Source organism: Leuciscus leuciscus (assembly GCF_965113295.1).
Source record: "Leuciscus leuciscus genome assembly, chromosome: 4".
Lineage (NCBI taxonomy): Eukaryota > Metazoa > Chordata > Actinopteri > Cypriniformes > Leuciscidae > Leuciscus > Leuciscus leuciscus.
Window position 1 is genome coordinate 45572135 of NC_138728.1, and position 9641 is coordinate 45581775.

At 39.5% G+C, this 9641-nt stretch overlaps 1 long non-coding RNA gene across 1 annotated transcript; it reads right to left on the reverse strand.

Moving 5' to 3' along the window:
* Positions 1-6059: 6059 nt before the first annotated feature.
* LOC309496179 lies at positions 6060-7161 on the reverse strand. The gene is made up of 2 exons (XR_014205036.1): positions 6978-7161; positions 6060-6528 (listed from the first exon to the last, which is right to left on the reverse strand). It is a non-coding gene; the product is annotated as an uncharacterized lncRNA (long non-coding RNA).
* Positions 7162-9641: the final 2480 nt, after the last annotated feature.

Consider the following 9641-nt stretch of genomic DNA (forward strand, 5'->3'; position numbering starts at 1 on the left):
AGTTGAAAGAACGTTTGAGGAACATCATACCTTTTAAAACACGTTCCTCTAACGTCAAGAAAACTGGACATTTTTCATGTTCCCAGAACCAACACTGAATATTTGGAGAACGTTCTTATAACAAAAGTCTGTTAGCTGGGTTAGAGTAATAGAAGACCTGCATACAATGCAAGCGTTATATAAAACCTTTGTTTTTGTTACTCCTAATATTCACCTGGTAATTGGCTCTCCTCATCCCTGAGGTCCACTGTGTCCACATTGACCCGTCTAAAAGCTCCTGGTTTCAAGAACTTGGACAGGAGTTTCTTGATGAAAAACCTGATCTTGAATACACAAATAAAAGTAAAAGTCTTAGGTTATCAAAAATACGGACTCCCACACATTACCCAGAAAAAATATACCCCCTTGAAAATTATCCCTGTTTGCACAATTACTTAAGGCACAGGGCTAAAATAACTATAAAATAGTTAAGTGAATAGTATAGTAGACAAATAACTTTGAATATATTTGAGAGTGCAACTCCAAATAACAAACTAAATGCAACAATATGCACTTGTTCATGAAGGAGATAGACACAAGGGTCTTGCCGCTGGAAGAGCAGGTTGAAATGTGTAAATATTATCAGTGTCGACTGGTAGAATAGGAGATGGATCTCCGACATTGGGTCCTGAAACACTTCACGTAGCCTGGCACACCTGGCTTGCTTCTCATCTGTGGAGTTAAAGAACAGGCACATCCAAACAAATGAATAATAATTAGAAACATTATCATATTCCTTGCAACTGTGTCAACTTGTGACAAACCAAAAACATTTTTGCAAAGAAAATGATACATTGTAACATTAGATGGAAATATCATTCATCAAATAGGTTTCAAAATCATCTAAACTAGGCTTATACTTACAGATGCTTCCAAAATAACTCCTGAGTGCATTATAGAGACGTAGAATCCGACTGACCACCATCTCCAAACTAAGCCATCTCATGCTCACATGCAGCATGTCTCCATGTAGCTTGTGTCACAAAACGTACAGAACTCTGTGATGATGAAAAATATAGATTACAGCAATCAAGCAGTGCAATGATTTAAGAGAAATGTTTATCTTGAGAAATGAAATGGGTGAATTACCATCCAATATGTTCTTGCGTTTGGTGCTAGCCTTGAACCAAAAGCCCACATCTACTGCCAGGTCCTCAACATCGATCCCTGTGTTCTGGACGGATTTATTTTCTTTTTAAAGAAGGAATGTTAACGCAAATGGGACAGGTTTCCTAAGGAACACCAAATTAACATTTTCTTTCATGTAATAGTCTATGTGACATTATGTGGTTTCTCATTTGAGCTTGAACTACATCATCTTTATAATGCTATGACTAGACTAATTGAGCAATGTACCTCACTGTACACGGCACCAGCAGCAGAGGCATTGTTGTGCACTATGTTGCATGAGCAACCTAGGATGAACACTGAAGGGTTTTCTTTCATCACCCTCAACTTGATAGAGTTCCTGTCTCCCATATTGATGCTGGCATTGTCCACAGAAAGAGCAATGCAATTCTGCCATGGTATACTGTGCCCTTTCAACACAGAGTCCATCTTGCTGAATATGGTTGCCGCAGTGCCACAGCCTTCTCCAGTTGTTATTCCCATATCCAAAAATCTATGGGCAGCCCCATTGGTCTCCCAGATTTTGACAGTCAAAGGGTTCATCTTTTCCTTTCCTTAAGAACAAGCCACAAGTTTTATACAATCAGACAATAATTGAATCTGCCATTGTCATTGTCAGTAAACAGTAACAGTAAATCAGCAGTTCAAGCAATGCACGACTTGTCATTCTCTATACCTATTCTATGTTGGATTGATTAGATGTTGGATTCAAGCACCATGTAATAGCCTAATGGGAGAGGGAATTAATAAAAAGGCACCTGTATCATTGGACCCATCTGTCGACAGACTGAATGGTTTACTCCTCATGTTGCTCACCAGCTCATTCAGCAAATAAGGACTAATTGCATTGTTGATGATGGCTGATGTTTTTGTTCTTGCGGAACAATATTTCTTGGCAATTTTAGAACCAGGAAAGCATTCTTTGAATAGTGAGCTGAGGTGATCTGCAAAGGCTAATGGGATATTGTGGCTGACCAGGGTCACTGCCACTTTGACCTCTGCCCTTCTAGTCTGTAAAAAAATGATGAGTTTACATCTGAGGTAGAATATGTGCAAATGCATAGGCAAAGCACACGTATGAAGAGATTGCATTCAAATTATCACCTGAGTGTCCAGATTCATCTCTTCAGCCTTGGAACAAACAAATCTATCTATTTTTTTGGTACTGTCAAGGATTTTTTTGTTTTTTGATGTGACTCTCTCTGGTGATATGCCGCTGAACATCTGCCCTGCCCTGATGCTTGCATTCCAACTCATGCCGGCAGACTTCACACCAAAAGTGAAATTCAGTAGTGCCTGGTGTAATGAAAGGCCACTCTTTAGTCCAGACACTGATAAATTTGGAATTGTAAGCAGCAGCCCCTGATTTTGCCTTTTTAATCTGATTGACTGTTGGCTCTATGCTTGTATCTTCCTTCTCCTGCTCCTCCTCCTCCTCCTTCTCCTCCTCTTCCTCCACCAGCACCTCCTCTTCCTCCACCAGCACCTCATCATTCAACACCACCACTTCTTCATTGTCTTTCTCCACTCTTTCCTCTATCTAAATTCCTCTATCTTTCCTCATGCCTTATAATTACATAGTAGCCTAATCATAACCCAGTACATTTCCATTAAAATTACATGCCTAGATTTTCCTGTGCTAACATTGGTAAGACAGGTTCATATTTTGAGTTGTGGTGGAACTATAGTTGAAGTCTGTACTCTCGGCACACAGACTGATTAGGCAAGGCTACTTCTGTAGTGAAAGGCACACCATTTTATTATCTGCTTACCTTGATTGTCATCCAAACTTTCAAACGTGCATCAGTGGGCTCCGACTCCGAACCATGCTCCGAACCTATGCTCTGAACTCTGAACTTTTCACACACAACTGACGTATCAGGTGCAAGGTTTTCAGCGAATCAACGATCAGAGAATACTGATCAGATACTGGCAGATGTTACAGCTGTGGGCCTTAAACTCCTCTCCTGTCATTAATACGCTGTGGTCTAGTCTAGCCATTAACAGAAAATTAACGGATTGAGAGGGAAGAAAAATGGATTTTGGCGTGACATTTCTTGCGTGTGCGTGAGAGCATGAGATTGATGCTGAAAGCATGAGTGTCACGCCAGATGCATGAGAGTTGGCAACCCTGGGGCAGGACACCCAGAGAGAGACCATCACTGCGCTCTCACATACAGGGCAGGACACACAGAGAGAGACAATCAATAATATGACCTTTGATCCATTTTGAACTTTAAAGCTGCCGTCGGCAACATTTTTTTTATCATATTCAGTGAAATTGACACTATAATCCGACAGAACAACATAAATAAGGTGGTTTTAGAAAAAAACCCGAGCTTCTAACTCCACCTGGAGCGTGTTATTTGTTTTGCAAAAATCCACCGCTCCCGCTTCATCAGGTCCAATCAGCGCAGGGGGGTGTGAGATCTGACTGTCAATCACAGGTCGTGCACACGCCACAGATCCCCCCTCACTCGCGCACGTTAATATCACATGCACACGCCACGCCTGAAGTTCGCCTGGAGATTGCACGAAGCGTGATGGCGGAGAGAAAATCTACTAACAAGCTTCCAATTCCTCGGTTATTGCTATCTATGGATAGATTAGCCAGGGCAGCCTACCTCCGAGTCCATGGTGTTGATAGATGCTGAAGAGACGGACGCGTTCACAGAAAATCAGGTACACACGCACAGTGACGAGCACGACCTCGATGGGAGGGTGCTCGCTGGTAGTGGGGAGGGGCATGAGAGTTGTAAACATTCAAAATTTTGGCTAATCGACCCAATCTGCCAGACTTGCCGACGGCAGCTTTAACATGCCATATTTGAAGGCCTGAGAGTTATTTTGTACCTATAATATCCAGCTGCATCTGTAGGAGACATGTTGCTTCCACATTACATCTCAGGGCATTTTATGGTCTCTCTCTTTAAATCTAAATCTAGTTTAAGGAAAACTTTTACAGAACATATAAGGGTGTCTCATCATAATTCAAACACACACACACACACATTTCAAACCAGCATTACACACAAACTTAAGTTGAAAAAAGTCACTTTAAAATGAATATAAATTAAATGATTATAGCATTCAATATAAAAAGAAACATCTTACTAAATTTACTGAAACACAATGAACCAGTTATTTTAATTTTAGATAAATAAAAAAAGAAATAAAAACATCTTACTTTTTCAGAGATTTGAAGAAGTAGTTCCTTACACAGCAATGACCATACATGAATGAATTGGATAACAAAAATCCGAAAAGTTTAAAGTCAAGTCAAGTCATCTTTATTTATATAGTGCTTTTTACAATACTGATCGTCCACCCTAAGTAAGGCAGATCAATAATATTGTTGAATATTAAATGTCCCCAACTAAGCAAACCAAAAGCCAAGGCAAAGTTGAAATATAAAATCTGTTTCCTGAAGTGCTTCTCACTCCAATGCCCGACAGTCCCTGAGACTCGGAGCCCTGGATGAAACATTGTTAATGTTTTGTTTGTGCTATATTTATTACAAAGCATAATCTTAAAAGTTTAAATTAGAATTAAAATTAAAAGATTGTTTAAAATAAATCTTTAAAGTATTATTTAAATTAAATCTTTAAAGTCTTAATAAAACAAATCTTCTAGATCTGAAGACCTATGGAAAAAACTTAAAGTATATTTTTTATTCATCAGGGCGCATGTAAAAATTTGGGGTCTCACAAGTCATCTCACACATGTGAAATGTTCAATAATTCCTAAAGTTGGATCTGTATGAAAATCACCACATATCTTCAGCAGAGAGAGAGAGAGAGAGAGAGAGAGAGAGAGAGAGAGAGAGAGAGAGAGAACAATGAAAACATTTAGAACCTGTGGTGCCTCAGGCTGCCCCCATTGATGGGATGCTTATAAGGTCCTTCTGATCACCACCACATCTTCAGAGAAAGAAGTTCCTTGACAATCATTAATGATAGTTTCAGGATATAGGGTGACAGACCAGGGGCCTCATGTATAAAACTTTGCATAGATTTCATCCTTAAAGTGTGCGTACGCACATAAGGCAGAATTTGCGCAAGATTCACTTTATAAATCACAATTATCTGAATATTGTGCGCAGGTGCACGTGCTTATAGCTTACCCCAATCTCCTCCCGAAATAACCATATTTGGAGGTTAAGACCGCCTATTTTGAATATGTATGATCTCCCTGCATATTAATACGACCGATAATTGTCATTGATCTGTTTGGCCAAAAATGGAAGAACAGAAACGAAAAGCAAAAAAAAAGAAACTTCACCGACTGCGAGATGGAGGTACTGCTGTCTGAGGTGGAGGGCCGAAAAAAAGTTTTATTTGGTGGGCTCTCTGCGGGCATTTCAAATAAAAGAAAGATATTAGAATGGGAGCAAGTAACAGAAGCAGTCAATGCTGTTACCTCGGTGCCTCGCACAGTCCAAGAGACAAAAAAAAATGGTCTGACTTAAAAGTAGTCGTAAAAAAAAGAATATGTGCACACAGGCGCAGTGTCGTAACAACTGGTGGTGGTCAAGGAATCACTGACCTCTCAGCCTTTGATGCAAGGGTGGGTGCGATTATAGGGGAAACAGGATTAAGTGGAGTTCTTCCAGAATTCCAAGGTGATACGGATGTGATTTGCGGTGACGATGGTAAGTAATTGATTTATCTACACATTATATAAGTTTTTGTCTGTTTAAAATTCTGCTTTTTTATTGTGGATAATTTAAATCAACCAATTCAAATTCCGTGAAAGTGGAAAGTCCTAAAATATCCAAGTGACAAATCTAGCAATAGATGCAGCTGCCCTTAAGATATACGTTTATTAAAATAGTCGATTTTCCTGTTTATTCATATGCTAAAAATGTAACTTAAAAAGACAAAAGCAAGTCATCAAGTGCACATTTTATTTCACACATTTACAGATATGCAATACAACCTTTATTTAATTAAACGTTTTTTAATGATTAAAGGAACAGTTAATCCTGGAATGCCTTCAAGCCCGGTGAGTGGTCCAAGTGGGGTAGACAAGGGATGTAGGCTTAGATCCTACGTGCCACCGCCGCCGCCATCCTGTGTGCCTCCACCACCATCCTGTGTGCCACCACCGGCATCTTGTGTGCCTCCACCACCATCCTGTGTGCCACCACCGGCATCTTGTGTGCCTCCACCAACGTCCAGTGTGCCGCCATCATCAAATGCCCAAGCAACCCCATCCTGTGCGCAATCCAGTGCATCATCATCATCATCATCATCCTTTGTGCCACCACCGAGCGCTGGTAACTCAAGGCGTGTACTGACGGAAGAAGTCATGCAGACCCAACATCACATGGTTCATGCTGTTAATGCGGTGTGTTCCGAACTGAAAGAAATAAAAACAATTTTGTCCGAAATAAGTGGTTCACTTAAAGAACTTGTGAAAAAATAAAAAGTTTGAATTCAATTCAAACTGGGACAATTAATATAACATTTCAAGTGCTAGGCAGAGGTAACAATTATAAACAATATTATAAGAATACTTTAAAGAAAGTACATGCTTGTAAAATAGCCTACAGATAGCTTTTTGTTTTTTCCAGGGCAATATTGATTCAATATAACATTTCACTTAATTTTTAAATGCTATAAAACATGTTTTGTTTCCTGAAAATTAATGTGAAATTTTGCTTTAAAAAAATATTAAAATAAGTGTGGGTTTGTTTATCATTGGAGATTATAATTATACCTAAAAGAAAAAACATTTTAAAAGGTATGCTTTAAACACATTTGCATCATTACTCAATTACAATTACATGCGCATTCCTGCCGACTTACCAAGAAGCCATCCATCACGCACAGCTCCTGTTTGCAGTCTGTTCCCTACACTGCTGTTGGACAAAATGTAGGAATCATGAGTTGACCCAGGCCATCTCACAACTACATTTGTCAGAGACATATGCGCATCACATATGATCTGCACGTTCAAAGAATGAAAATGTTTTCGGTTAACAAAAGCAAATTCATTCTCAGATGGTGCCTTTATTGCAACATGAGTGCAGTCAATATGCACCGATTATATTGGGAAAACCAGCGATTGCTGCAAATTGCATTTTGATGTTGGCCTGTTCAGCTTGCGTGTAAGGAAAACGGATGTATCGGGGTGCCATCCCCACTATGGCATCCCATACATATGGCATGACACGGCTCAGGGAAGACTGCGACATACCCGATCGGTCTGCCAACTCTCGCTGGAAAGTACCAGTGGCCAAGTGGCCTAATGTGGTCAATACTTGTACAGGAACACACAGCGCGTGGTTTCTCCGCGAGGGTCTTTCCAATACTGGCCGTAATTCAGAACACAATTCCAAGAGGATGGCTCTTGGGAATCGAAATCGACTCATGAGCCAATCATCATCATGAGCAAGGAAATCTTCACGGTCTCTGAAAACACGCTCCCTCCGTAGAGCGTCATTAGCAAGGTCTTCAAACAGCGCTAGAGCATCCATTATGATGATATGTTATATACGCACATACCTTTTTATAGCCCATTCATTAAAAAAAATTAGTAAATTCAAAGTATTTGCACCTGGTTAAGAATGCTGATAATGATAATTCAGGTTGATGCAATTTGATTTATTGGGTGATGTAATAGGATAATTTAGAAGTTTTTCATTTTAAATAGTTATTGCTATTTGGGCCAGTTGGTGTCGCCAAAACACATACTCTTCTAAAAGAGTGCGTACGCACGGTCAAGAGCATCCTTACGGTGCACACTTATTTACGGCAAGTTTATTTTTTAGAAATCCCGATATGTGCGTGGAAAAATGCGTACGCATATATACATCAGGCCCCAGAAGTGCCTCTGTGCATCATGTCGTAAAACTTCTTCAAAGATTGTGTCCCCACTGAATTCTCTTTTGTTCAGCATCCACGTAGCTTGTGGGAGTGGCGTTTTCCTCACACAGGCAGCCCTATAGGCCATAGAGCGCTGAGGCTATGGCTCTAGTGGCCATATTCTATGAGAAATGTACATTTAATTTAAATGTTTAAGATTAAAAACTAAAAAGGGTACACATTAATTATTTACCAATGCATGCGGATATAAAAACAGAACTATATTTTGCGTTGAAAACATATACTCAGTTCTTCAATAAGTAGAAATAATTAATTTAATTGATAATATTCTAATACTAATAATTCTAATACTTCTTATATATATATTGTATATATATTTACAGCTCTGGGAAAAAAATTAAGAGAACACTGCAAAATTATTAGTTTCTCTGGTTTTACTATTTATAGGTATGTGTTTGGGTAAAATTAACATTTTTGTTTTATTCCATAAACTACAGACAACATTTCTCCCAAATATATTAAAATATAAAAAATATTGTCATTAGAGCATTTATTTGCAGAAAACGACAACTGGTCAAAATAATAAAAAAGATGCAGTGTTGCCCAGCCAGCAATGACATGTGGGGCCCAGATGAGGGCTTCATGGGCGGCAAATGTGGGCCCCATTATGGGCTTGCACCCGGGATCCACATTGGGGCAAGCCGTGGAAGCCCAGACATACTAAAAGTGGGACCTGTAAGGGTACTGCATGGGTCTTAATTGGGCAATTCATGTCAGACCCATTTGGGCCCCACCTGCCCAAATGGGTCTAAAGTGGGCTTGCACCCGGGATCTACCCAGATGGGCTTTAAATGGGCTCTGTAAGAGTCTTATGTGGGTCCTAACTGGGCAATTCATGCCAGACCCATTGGGGCCCCACCTGCCCAAAGGGGTTTAAAGTGGGTTTGCACCCAGGATCCAGCCGTGGATGCCCAGATGGGCTTTATAGGGGGTACTATAAGGGTGTTATGTGGGATCTTAACCGGGCAATTCATGTCAGACCCATTTGGGCCCCACCTGCCTAAAGGGGTTTAAAGTGGGCTTGCACCAGGATTCAACCGTGAATGCCCCTATGGGCTTAAAGTGGGCTCTGTAAGGATCTTATGTGGGTCCTAACTGGGCAATTCATGCAAGGCCTATCTAAGCCCAACCATGCCAAATGCTTTAAGGAAACAATCTAAGAAAAACTAAAAACGAAGAATGAATATAAGTCCAAGATAAATACAAGACACTTGACGCTTTGAACTGCAAGAAATATATTGTTAAATTGAACAACAAAAGTGATCTTTAAAAAACAATTTAAATGTCACAACAAACCGGTAAACAAATCAAAAATATATTTTAAAAAAAATCTCTGAAAAAAAAACATCTCTCCAAAAAATACATTAATACAAAATTGTTACATCGAACAACAAACTTAATCTTTAAAAAAACAATTTAAATGTCACAACAAACTCTCATTCGCTTTGAGAGGAAACGAGCTTTCCAATAAGGTATAAAATGACATACTTTAGTCATTTTAAACCATTTCAAAAACAGATACCGATATTTACCGATATCGGCCGATAATATCGAGCATCCCATAGTTATTATGTGTTTCTGCCC